This window comes from Corythoichthys intestinalis, chromosome 6 (genome assembly GCF_030265065.1).
Source record: "Corythoichthys intestinalis isolate RoL2023-P3 chromosome 6, ASM3026506v1, whole genome shotgun sequence".
Taxonomy (NCBI): Eukaryota; Metazoa; Chordata; class Actinopteri; order Syngnathiformes; family Syngnathidae; genus Corythoichthys; species Corythoichthys intestinalis.
This window is the reverse complement of record NC_080400.1, coordinates 30262974-30276960: the sequence shown is the minus strand read 5'-3', so window position 1 is coordinate 30276960 and position 13987 is coordinate 30262974. Positions and strand designations below refer to the sequence as shown.

General features: G+C 39.5%; 1 protein-coding gene across 1 annotated transcript in view; it reads left to right on the top strand.

The window, feature by feature from the left end:
* Positions 1–13987, top strand: part of lrfn1 (leucine rich repeat and fibronectin type III domain containing 1) — a 294461-nt gene that overhangs the window by 24917 nt on the left and 255557 nt on the right. The window lies entirely within an intron of this gene.

Genomic DNA, 13987 nt, shown 5'->3' with positions numbered 1-13987 from the left:
CTGAAATGGTATTTTATATTGAATAGAGACTTCAAAAATACTGAATGGTCACTGCAATTGACTCGGAGAACTTGTACTTCATCTTTGTGGGGAATGGCAGGCATATGACTAAATAGCATCTGAAATGCGTCATTTCCCAATACCTTGTCCCCCATTAGCTATTATAAGCTAACATGGGTATACCCTGAGTTGAAGTTATTTGGATGTTGCTGTTGACAACAAACTTCTCTGTCATGTGTCATGTTTACAAGACATTTTTATTTTCCCTTGACAGGGACTTTAAATTTTAAGGTTGAACCTATTTGATGGCCGCGCAAACGATCCACTGTGTTGAAATTAATTGCCTAAAGGAATTTTAGTTGACTTTGTATGGACATTTTACTTGACATTTGAAGTTTTTTATCCTCCACTATCAATTGCATGTTTTATGACTTTGTGCTGCTAAATGCTTGCAACTTTTCCTATCTCCTGCATTGCAGTGTGCCATTCTGACTCACTTCTGTGTCACATTAACATTTGAATGTACAGTTAGGAAAAATTATTTGAACTAAAAGTACCTTGTATTTGGCAAGTCTGTGTGACTCCTCTCTGAATCCCACACAAGCTAACAGTCTTTGTTGCACTTCGATTTTGATCAAAAAAACTAGCGTCTGCTTTCATCAGAGATGAGACAGTTCAAGGATGAAGCTCACGTAAAGGCGACAAAAAGCTCGGATATATGGCTGTACATACAGCTCATCATTTTGCCTCCACGTTATAATGTGACACTATTTCATTTTCCTTCTTAACGCTGCAGCGGTGACTTTGCAAACAAGCCTAACCCAATGTCTGCAAGGCAATTTAATGGGCCACTGATATGGTCTGATATATGATATAAGATATGTTCTTAGTAAAAACACATTGAAGTAAGAGCACATTTGGGCCTATGTGACTACACAAGATGTCTACTAATACTTTATTTGGAGTGTTTTGTTGGGGATTTTCAGCATCACTCTCTTCTACTGCATTTGGATTAGTGAATGCTCAATGGCTGAAACTTTAACTGCTTTTGGTAACGCTTGATATAGAACTCTTAGGATCAATACCTTCTACCTTGGATCTCGTATCCTCAACCCAGATTTGAACCAAAGTCTATGTTGGGGAAAATGAGTACAATCGGCGCAAATTTGGTCCCATTTTGAGTTGACCGAGTTCCGTCAAACTACCTGGAATTGAGCAAGTGTGCAGACCCAAGTCCAGCCAAGGGTTCTTATCCCACACAAGTCTGATTCTAGTCTTCTAAGAATTTCATCAATCATTATAGCTCTAATTGATAAAGGGACCAAAGGGGTAACCCATTAAAGATTGCAGAACGCTCATCCTACTTTCAACATCATTTTACTTCTGACAATTTGTTTGTAACTCTGAGAAATTGGAGTAGTTTTGCACTCGAACCTGTTCCCAAAGGTTGGAACGGTTCAGATGGCCTCTTAGTTCTCTTTTACTTCAAACACCACGTGCGTCAATGCTCTGAGTATTCGTACCCTCCGGATTTAAACCTCAGTCTACTGTGCTGCAAGTTGTAGTTTTTACAGATACTGTGGTACAGGTATGAAATTCTTGGCAGTTATCTCAGTAATTTAATTTTGTAAACACAGCTGTAGTTATTTGAAAAATTGAAGCATGTTGGTCCGACACACTTTGTATACGAGCCCTCTAAATATGCTGGTCGATAATTACCAACATTTGTAATGCTTTTGCTCTATTTAGCAATTGCAGAAAGCCAAGGTAAATACAGCTGCTTAAGACATCCGGAGCCTAAAAGCATCAAGGTTTGTCAGATGACTTTGGGGCACTTTGTTCACTTTTCAGTCAGAGCGCTGGGGCCAGGTGGGCGACATTGACTTACATGAGATGTGACCAGGCCGAAACGTTAGCTGCATTATCTCAAACTACACGGTTGAAAGACAAAACAGCAGTGGCGCGTCCTCAGTGCACCTGCCTGTCAAGACGCATGGAAACATGCCAGCCTGTCTGGTCCAAAACAAAGAGACACAGTAGCCAGTTGAAGGTCAGCTGTGTATCTCTTACGTACGAGTGGCGCTAAGAAGAAAAGCAACGTGAAAGTGTTGTGGTTTCATTGCGGTGGTGCTTCAGTTTTTGCAGTGAGGTTATCCTGTCTCCAGGGAAAGAGAAAGATGTATTTAAAGGCAACAAAATGCATCCAATTTGAGCTATGCAGATTGTTATGTATTTCATTTATTTCTTTAGTGGTCTTTGTAATTGGAGGAATAGCCAGGGAACCACCCTTGCATCCCAATTTGAGCTCTGCGTATTGTTATGTCTTTCATTGATGTCTTTGGTGGTCTTTGGAATTGGTGTAACAACCAGGGCACCTCTCTGAGCTATCAGAATCTTGTGGAAAATCGCACACCAAATATTTTGACAGGGCATAGCAATAACTTGATATAAGCAACGCGATGTAACATTTAGATGCTATCGTATCTTTGAGTTATGCTGTTGGTGGCTTGGAATCAGTACGGTATGTCTTTTGTATGGTGGTCCTCGCCCAGACTCCCCTCTACTTTGACTATTATTGTTGTGACTAGGGTTGTTCCGATCATGTTTTTTTGCTCCTGATCCGATCCCGATCATTTTAGTTTGAGTATCTGCCGATCCCGATATTTCCCGATCCGATTGTTTTTTTTTTTTTTGCTCCCGATTCAATTCCAATCATTCCCGATAATTTTTCCCGATCATATACATTTTGGCAATGCATTAAGAAAAAAATGAATAAAACTCGGACGAGTACATACATTCAACATACAGTACATAAGTACTGTATTTGTTTATTATGACAATAAATCCTCAAGATGGCATTTACATTATTAACATTCTTTCTGTGAGAGGGATCCACGGATAGAAAGACTTGTGACTTTGTATATTGTGACTAAATATTGCCATCTAGTGTATTTGTTGAGCTTTCAGTAAATGATACTGTAGTCATGCCCAAATGCATGATGGGAAGTGAAACCATGACTGTGAGTAGTGCTACCAATTGATATATCTTCTCTGCGTTGGGAAGTAACATAAGGTGTTAAGAAAAAGATCAATTGCTACTTTGCTTCCCCACATTGCTTCCCATGATATTTCTAATCGTAGAGAGAGGGATTGTAATGCTTCAGTCAATTAAAAAAAGGCTCCAAAGGCTGCCAAACTTCACTCTACTCATTTTATGCTGCCTTTTATCTCTCTATATAGGTAAAACGGCGCCATTACAGATCGAGCGCGACAATGCGTGAGTGGGTCGTGCAGTGCATGCATTAATTGCGATAAGTATTTTAACGTGATACATTTTTGAAAAAATTAATTACCGCCGTTATTGGGATACATTTGATAACCCTACCTTAAGCCTAAACTAGAGACTCTGGATGAGTGTAACATATTATGTCTGTAATGTTAAATACAATTAGAAAACGATTTAATTAAAAAATATATATATTAAAAGGCATGGCCGATATTTTTTTGCCGATTCCGATACTTTGAAAATGACGTGATCGGACCCGATCCGGCACCCCAATCGGGACATCTCTAGTTGTGACCCTTCCTGTTTTGATATGTGGCATGAGTTCAACCTTGACGGGCTGGGTGTGGCAGACCTAGTGGAGTGCACCTGCAGCTCATCAACAATCACCACTGCTTTTAAGAAGCGTCCTGGACAGCAAGCAGGTGCCAGATGATTCTGCCTGTTACAAGCGGTACTTTGGTCGGCTCAACCTTCTTGAACTTTTTGAGGAATTGCCTGTTTTCTGTTTTTGCCATCAGAACACCCACCCAGCAAAGCCCTCCAAGCCACCTGCCATAGACTTAACTATCACCCCTGCTAGCCGCTCAACACCTTACCTTTGTTAAATAAAATCCTTTCAATTCGCATCTGTTTCCTGGTCGCACTTTAATCCACATCAGCTTTGCCTACCTTGACTTAACATTTTGTTGACGACTGGTGGTCTTTGGTAGTGGGGAGCTATCCACAGCGTACCCAGCAATCTGTGAAGTTGATATTTCTGTCAGGACTGTATACCAAACTATTTCACAATTAAATGATAAGACAATTGGTCAAGACTCAAGAGCAAAGAAAGAATAAATTCAGAGCAACAATTATATTTTTTGTGAGAAAACATTTGTGTTTTCTATACATAAGCTTAATTACTCAAACTTAATAATACATGTCTATACTGTATTCTTAACGTATCATAAGATGTTTATCACTGCCAATTTATATTGTGTGTTGTATTGGATTATACTTCAAACCTGTTGTGGGAGACTTGGAGCCAAATAATGTTCATCCCACTGCTTCTTTAAAGATTGATTATCTTGCCAACTGTTCCTTACTGATTCTTTGAAAAGTGATTATCTTTCCCAAGACAAACAGCACGTCCTTTAGGAGATGTCCAGTGCTTGCATTTATCGACTCCTTTGACAAGCTTTGGCGAGATGATTAGATCTCTATGACAAACTGCTTTCTCTCTTGTGAGACGTGATGAATGCCAGACGTACTTAGCCACCGTGTCCTCGATATCTATTGACTGAAAGGGTCTCATTTGCGGTGGCAGGGATTAGTAATGTAGGATATTTATAAAACATGCTATTCTCCACCCTGTATGACATATGTGGAAAAATGCGGGCCCCTACTCGAGGACTGCATTTTGTATGTTCAATGTATCCCGCTACTCTACTCTACTGACCATATGGCACACTTTATTAAAAGGGGCAGTCTAGGTTGCAGATGCAATTTCTGTATTCAACACAAACATAAGGGGCTCTGTATTATTGGACTCAACATACAACAGCATGCATGCACTCTAAAAAAATTATATGCTGGCTTGCAACGTTTGCTAGCATGCAAACACGCGAGCATGCATGTTAGCATACGCTTTTTAAAAAGGCAGCGAGAGCGAAACTGAATTCAGCTGTGCTTTATTGAAGTACTGTAGGTAACAACGTATTCACATTACTTTTTGATCAATCATCCACAACTCCATCAAAGTCATTTTAGGTATCCGAAATAAACGGTTCGGCCAAGTGGGCAAGTTCGTCATCCAACGTGGCCCTCGGAAAGAGGTGCCGGCTTTTTCGAAAGCTCGGGAAAAAATGCTAGCAGACGCATCAGCCCAAAGATCCACAATTCAGAATCAGAATAGCTTTATTGTCATCATACAAATGTGTAACGAGATTTGGTGAGCTTCTCTTTTACAGTGCAAAGGATTCACAAATTGTGAGGTAACTTGCCAGACAGGCAGGAATGGCACAATCTTGGTAAAGATGTGTTCATCGTCAGTAATCTGTTGCTCTCATACGCCTCGCAACTTCACTTTGACCGCCCTGTTTGCATCGATGTTCAGCTGTTGTAGTTCCTTCTTCAAGCCTCCTGTATTGATGGCAAGATCCGAGTTCATTTTTCAATTTTTTTTCACAGCGGCTGTGAGCTGGGCTGATTACAGATCCGCAGAAATGGTGATGTGTAGAAAGTTCAGTTTGAGTTTTACTAAAATAAATGGTCAGGATTAAATGTCAGGGTTGTCTTCTTCACTTGCAACTTGAACAATGCTGCCTGGTTAGAAAATACAAGAAAACTGTGATGACTATGTCAGGATTAACCATGATTTTTAGAAAATCACTCCAAGGTTTTTTTGAACAAATGCAAAGAGAAGAACAGTACTGATGTGTTGCAATTTAAAAAACAACTCATCATCAGTGCTTTCATTTGTAGACAGCATCTACATAGCGTTTGAGAAAATGTTACCGAAAATATACACATTTCAACCTGTTTACCAGACAATTGGGACGATTACTAAAGCTTCTAACTTTTTTTGTGGCCAAAAACACCCAGGAGTTCCAAATTCGCACCAATAGTGCCTTTTATACATATAATTGGCTACATCTCTCCTGCTAGAGGGAAAAGAAGCACTTGTATAACTTTAACAAGCGTGCTTGCTGAAAATTGAAGAATTTTGTTTTGTTTTTGGTGAACCTCCGAAGTTGTTCAGGGTGAAAAAAAATTGTGTCCCCTTATGAACCCAACTCACCATGAATGCTGATCAAAATAAAAGGCATATCTTTATCAGGGAGAATAAAGATCAGATGACAGGGAGGATTTCAGGAGGAAATTTGTACATATTCTTAGATAACACCAGGATTCATCTTGACATTTGATGCAAAGGTTTAATACATGAGAGATCATTTTCACACATGAAATGGCTACTACACAGATGCAAACAGGTGCTAAAATGCATGGAATCGTACTTTACACTGAGATTTGCTCTCTAACAATTAATACAACATTTTGGTAAAACTCAGGGCGTCAGTGGATCCTTTAAAGTGCCTATGACAGCAAAAAGCATGTTTTTTTCATATTTTTCGTGGTATTTTATGCTTATGAATGAAATGGACCGCTTGGATGTGTGTGGAAGCGATCGCTATATTTATTTAGTTTTTTTTAATCTCTCGCCATGAAAATGAGTGACTTCCGGCTCCAGTCTCGAGTTGAGAAAGAGGGCACTGTGACGTGTACGGTAGAAGGAGTCTTCTTCACTGTCCGGCCATACTGTTGTATGAGAAGGACTAAGGATTCAGCTCATTTTGCGGATTAATTAGTTTATTTTTCGCATCACGCCAGCCAAGAAAAATTTTGCCGCACCAGGTAGAGGCGCGTGAGCCTTTTTGGGGTTTCAAAAGGTTCCCATTCACCGGTGGATATTGGCCAAAACAAGCCCTACTACTGTGGGACCATTGGACTTACAAGAAAGTGAGTAAACATAGTGTTTTGTATTATGTCAAATACTGGGATAATTTTAATACGTAGGTGGCTTACATTTTGTCTCCTTGTCCACTCAGCCGACGACTCGGCTTGTCGCACATCCCCCCGCCGGGAGAGCACTATGCTCGGTTTATTGCCCTCTTCATGTGCCCGGTGGTCCGTCAAATTTGCAACCCCATCAGAAATTGGAACTTTGTGTTAAAAATGGCCGCGAATACAGCAATTGCAAACTAAACACTACAAACTTTCTTAAATAAAGGACTATTTACTTACGTTTCATCATGGATGTTCATGTAGAAAAGATCTCCTAAGACACATTCTGTTTGTCATGTTGGCTGCACGACAACTGCACGCCGCTCTTTGTTTATGTCGTCGCCGTGTAGTAAAGCATTATTTTTCATCATATTCGTGTTGACTATGTGGCAGCTACGCAACCGACGTCGGCCGGTTTGTCCGGCGGTACTCTCCAACTGCTTCCCCGGCGAGCTCTGCTGTCCGTAGGAGCAGGGGAACGAGCTGTAACTTGCTCTCCGCCGGGCGGGTTGCCGATCGGCGAAGACAATGGACAACCTGGCGGCAGTGTGATATGATCCGGGCTAATTTTGTGTGATTTTTCGCTTCGAAAGCGAAAATAAGACTTTGAGACGTCACTCGGTTCGGGTTAGCACGTCGGCTAGCTGTCACGCCTCTTGGTTTGTTTACATTCGCGGAAGCCGGGGGGCAGGGAAATGTCAAAAGCCGGACTAACTACGGCGGCATAATATAGCGTTCGGGAGGTGCGACAGTAAAGGTGAAGTCGACAGTTGACAAGAGTGTTATTTGTCATGACCATACTATTTATTTAGAAAATACTTCAATAAAAAGAATATCCATTAAAAATATTGGAGTAGAGAGACTGAAACAATGACATTTTGCGGCTCTCTTCGTCGCATATTCCTTGTTATGAATAATTGCTCCTCAATGGGCTGCATACTAAATCAGATGAAACCATTCTCCAGCTGACATCATTCACCTGTTGGGGACCCTAGAGCCCTATAATGGTAGGCGTGGCTAGACGGCGGATTAAAACACTAATTTCTCGTCATCTGCGCTTTGCCAAATTGTTGTACAGTATATAGTCACATTCATTCATTCATAATAATGCTATTTAGGGGTGTAACGGTAAACAAAAATCGCGGCTCGGTACATACCTCGGTTTTGAGGTCACGGTTCGGTTCATTTTCGGTACAGTAAGAAAACAAAATGCAAAATATAAATGTGCAAGTTGTTTATTACACACCTTTGTGCTTTCAACAATAGGAACATTAGCCTATACAAAGCTAGAATTCTGCTCAAAAAGTAGCGGGTATTTGTCCATCAACAATTTGCCTTTCGGACCCCGCGTATTGGTCAGCTTTCTTTCTGAAAGAAAGAAGAAAAAATAAGTCCTGTGCTAAAGAGAAAAGCAATCCCAATGACAACGATTTTAACATGTATTTTACAAATGAAATGCCTCAATGAATCTTTTTTTTTTTTTTTTTTTTATGAACGGTTTTCAAAAGCGTTATCGGTGGATTTTCTCAAGTTAAAGCGCCACACAGAAATGAATAAATTTAATTGTGTAAGCAGGACCTGTGTATTATTCTTATTATTTAATTATAGGTGTTTTAGCTGATTTCCAATTTATTTTATTTAAATGGGCTATTATTTATTTTATTATGTGTTTATATTTTACAAATGTGATGTAGTATTCATTTATATTGTATATTTTATGTTGTATAACTTTAGTTCCTATGTGAATATTAGTTCCTACTTGTTTTGTTGTGGTAGGAGGGTTTTGTATTGAACACAGGGCCGCGTTGGTTATTATTATAGCATGAAGACAGCAGTAAATCAACAAAGACAAGTCAACTGTGCCCCGATCAATCGTATTTTTACACGATTGACTTCCGGTCTGCCCGATCCTAGCTACCGGTAGTAGTATTGACGCAGGAGGGTCGCGTCTCGCGTCAAATAATAAACTCTGCTGTTCTTTTCGCGTGCGTCGTGTTGACCCGCTCCTGGGACACACGCGGCCGCGCTGCGACTGGTGCGCATTGGCTGATTGACTTTAACGCCCTCGTTTCACTGTGTTCTCGCGGCGGCCACGCAACATTGTCGCGCCGTTGACGTTTCTGGGTTATACTGTCCTACCGTGTTGGTCCTCATTATAGTAGAGAAGACTGAGAAAATATAATCTACACAAAGAAACTGTAACCCGATCGACTCACAGCCTCGAAAAGTAAGGGTTACATTACGTCAGAAACTCGCCCGGTACGCCTCCGTTCCGAACCGAGCACCAAAACGGTTCAATGCAAATACATGTACCGTTACACCATTAATGCTATTTAAGACTTTTTTCATCCTGTCGTACGCACTTTAAGTTATAATGGAACAAACATGGAAATAAAAATTGAAAGATCTATCATAATTTTTACATTTCAAATAAAATGTGAATGAAAACCCTTGCAAAATAATGTGATAGTTGAAGAAAAAAACAACACATACCGTAAAAGAGACAAATTGCAACCAACCGCTCTTAGATTGTCTGACAACATTGCTGTTCTGGCAGGCAGTGAAAGCCGGACACAATCTAACTGGTTGTGTGAATTAAATTTCTATTAAAAGCCAGTCTGGCTACTGTTTACACAGTTGTGACATTGTTGAAAATGGGAATTGCCGCCTAGGTGAAAAAATAAGATGTTAAGTAGCCTATTTCTTAAGAGGATTTATTGAGGCAGCGATAATGTAAAACTTGCCTTTTACTTCTTGTTGGACCAGTCGTTCACATGTTGTGAATCAAGTTAATGCTTCAGCCCATAATTAAGTGTAATGGTGCAAATGTCTGAACTTTTACATGTGCTTCCAGCTGCTATACTATTTACGGCAGCTTTGCTTAAAGTGCTCATTTACGATTCATCACAGAGGAATTGCGATGGTCAGCCCACAGTTAGACTACGCTGTATTTATGGACAGAATGAAAGGTCTACGGCACGTCGTCAAAAAGACGTAAAGCCTCTGAGAGCTCACGGTCACGTTGTCATATGTCTTGTTACAGCAATCTGCCGTAAAGGTGAACATATAAAGTCAATCTTTTCAATGGAACTGCTGGAATACTGAAATAAACCTTGCATTTGCAATAAATAACTATAATTTCTCGGCTATAACTGGAATTTTCTTTGTTATAAAAAGATCACAAATTAATACCTTGGGCTTGGGAAAATTGTGCACATTGAGTACATTTTTGGGATGACTACTTTTACTTTTGCTTGAGTCATATAATTTTAAAGTAACTCTACTCTTACTTGAGTAAAATTTTTGGCTACTCTACCCACCTCTGCTAGTTAGACATTAACTGTGTAATATTTGCATACATGAAAGTTAACAAAGCCTCCTTCATGCACACAGGGGTTTGTTGTTGGTGGGGAGTGGAATGATTTATCTGCTTTATTTTTACGCTGCATGTGCTGTGTAGTAGGTGTGGACCAGCCGGCTGCCGCTCTTCTGACAAAAAAACATCCAAGCATTGCTGCTCAACCAGATTTACATCTCAAAACTACTCATTGCTGCTCACTGCTCATGCCTGACAAAATCAAAGTAATGTGGATTGCCGAGAAATCAAATGGAAAGTAGTACAAAGCCTTTTTGTTTGATTTTACCGCCAGGTTAGTGCACCAGTTCTTCTGGTAAAGTTCCAATTCTTTTGATTTCATTCTGATTTCAGCAATTGAAAAATCTTTATGTATGCAAATGTGACCACGCAAGATCATGCGACAGAGTTAATAGGACGCTAATTAAGAGGGCAATAAGTAGCTCTAATTACATCTGCCTACAAGTTAATGTTTTTTTGTGGCTCAGTGAGAGTAATCTAGCATGTTCCAAGGAAGTCGACACTTATCACTGTGAAAAACAGCATCGTTTAGCTTTTTGATTCAGTCACGCAAAAGCAATTAATATGTAAAATGCACCTACTAAGCTACATACCTGATGTATGTATGCATCACGGAGGTTCAGCACCTTGGACAGCAACCTCACCGGGGACGCCACAAAAAGTACATGAAACATCAGCACCCTGGAAAGTGACTTTCCAGAGAGGTGACCACCACACGTGCAACCAATTGCCTGATCAGGCAACACATGGGCTGCGTTTCAGTCAAGGTTTAAATGAACCCTCGCTCACTTGCCCTAACCACCGCCCCCCGGGGGTATCCCCATCTTAAGGGCCGCTCCAATTCCCTAAACAGCGAAGTGAACTTGGTGAAATGGACCCTCAGAGGGCTAAGTGATCGAGTGAAAAACGATGGTCACTCGGGAGCTCCCTGTATCCCACAATGCATTGCAATGGTACACGGAAAATATGTGGTGATAATGAAGCTCAAATACCGTTGGCTGCTGTCTATTTACCACCAAAGAAGAAGAAAATGAATGGAGGAGCCAGCACGGTGTTTGAATGTGATGACAAAATGCCTTTGGAATTGTAAAATTTATCATTGTTGTTAATAAATGTCTTTATTTGTATTTGGTTCTTTCTCTCTTTGGGCTAATAATATCACATTTTGCAATTGTCAATGATACCGATGATGATGACAATAAACATTTCATTCATTCATTCAAAAAAAAAAAAAAAAAAAAAAAAAAAAAAATGTGGCAGTTATGGCAGAACGTATGGAATCACAGGAGTGCCAAAATTAAAATAAATAAATAAATAAACATAAAGAGATATAAATGAATAAATAAAGACTAAAGTTACTTTTTATTGACTTTCACTTTTGTCAGTAAAGAAAAGGAAAAAACAATGACAATTTTTGTCATTGATGTTTCTATTTCGCTTGCCTTTTCTATTTTGCTTTTAACGAAAGGAATGGTCTGTCACTCAAATGGCGTTGGGAGGGACTGAACTTAAACTTCAAATGGGTTAAATGTATTTGAACAACAAATCTGTTTACAGACTGTAAGGTACAGACAAATAAATAATGAAATGGCCAAATAAAATTTGATACAAAACTTATAATTCTGATCATTCCCAGGTACCAACGTATCAGTGACGTGCGGTAAGGTTCATGGTTGGTGAGGCACTGACTCCTTTAGTGTCAGATTTCCAAATATATAAACCAAAAAGGGTAGCTTATTCAATTGGCTACTGGTTATTTCATATCTCATCAGCATTCTTCACAAAGCACGCACACACGGTACATATTATCGATACGTAAAAGTAAGAAAATAACATGCATTTGCTCTACACCCTCAATGTGTTGGCCGTCGCAATTCTATAATTCATGCAACATAAATGAGAGTAAAGAGTGGTGTACAAAACCACAGAATTCAATTCTGACCTTTAGTGAAATATTCAGTTGTTTTTAAAACTTTTAATTCTGATACTTTAATCAATTTATTACAGATTGCTAAACAAAAAGTGTGAAAAGAAAAACAAAGGATATTTTATTTAAGTCCAAAATTTAGTTTTTAAATATTCTATTGTATTTTTCTTAGTCTAAGCTCTTTTTTTTTTTTTTTTTTTGATAAGATTGAAATGAAAACTGTTTGTGGTCTTGCGCCTGTCCTTCACCAAAAAAACCGCCGTTACTTTGGAAGGGCATAGGTTTGGTCTCAACATTCGTAGAGACGATATAACAGCATAACCTGCATGTAGGTACACTTTTTGCTAGGGACGGGACATTAATAAGACCAAACAGATTGGATGAAGGGGGCAAAGGGCCACATTTCTCATGTATATGAACCTAATTAATTAATAGGCAAAAATGATCAATGCAAAATAAATCCTTATCTACTGATAATAACTTTTACGTGCATTGGTTCAGATGATACACTGTTCGATTCAAACCTTTGTTTTCAAAAAATACTAAAGAAACATTTTGAAAACTTCCTGAATAAATGTCTGGTTTTTATTAGCAAACATAAACATAATGAAAATAATTCACATAATAATGGTAGGGTCAATTCTATCCTTACAACATATGGAACTATTGAAAGATCTAAATTCGCGATATAACTGAACATTATATCAAGCAAAAAAGGTAAGGTTGCTTAAAAGTTGGTGGGGACAATTTTAGCATCCTGAAAAGTTGGTAGTGTTATGTCCCTAACGTCCCTATGCAAACCTACGCCATTTTTGTAAAAGTCCTCCTTATTTTCCTTTACTTTAAAAAATCTCTCCGCCTCAATGGAGAGGATTGCTTCAATTAGATCGTTCTGTGTTCTGTTTGACAAGCCAGAAAACACAGTGGATGTGTCCAAATGTCTAGCTAACCTTTCATCTTTCTCAGCAAAACCATGTAATCGTTCTACATATATGCCACGTTTAGAAGAACTTACACGCTCATCGTTACCACGAAATGTTAACTCCTGTTTAGCTAGGATGCAGGTTGCATTAATGAGGTCTTTCAAACTCTTTCGGTTTTCCTTTACCTTGGGCGTTGTGGATGCTCCCGTTGAGCTTCCGCTGTTCGTCAAAGCCAAATCGATCCTTGAGCTTCCAAAAGTTTTTAAAGCAATCAGGCTTTAAATGTGAGTGGTCGAGCTCTCATGTTTGCTAACGCTTCGTGGTAGTTTTTTAATGTCACAATATCTCGTGTTAGTCCAGACATTGGCACAAGTTGAGAAGAAAAGGCAGGGAAAGCAGCAAAGGCGATTTTTCGAAGGACAGCCACATAGCCAGTCTTTTCGGGTTTACCAGTCCGTTTGAAAAGCGCGAGTTATCTTCTGTCCCGTAGTTTGAAGCAAACCTTTTAGCTCCGGTGTTGTTAATCGCGTCCACTTTTGACGGAAAGTCCAGTTTCACGTACGCCCCCTTTCAGTGCGGCGAGTACTATCTGCCGCAACCTGTGCCTTTTCACTGCGGTTTTATTTCCCATCAGCAAAACTAAATATGTCGCTAACAAACATTAAACTTTAAGGGTTAAAGACATTAGCCAGACTGTGGAAAATCAGGTCAAATAGACGTATCTGGAGACATTATAATGGCGACATGCAGATGTACGGCAACCAGCACGCTCCAATTCCATGTATCAACCCAGTTTGTTATGGATTGCGCAATCAGAGGTGAGGCTTTACTCGTTGCTGCTGCACCTCTCGTTTCATTTCGTTATTTGAACAGGAAATGGGCAAATTCAGCAATTTTGACTATAAAAAATGTTTGACATGATTCATACATTA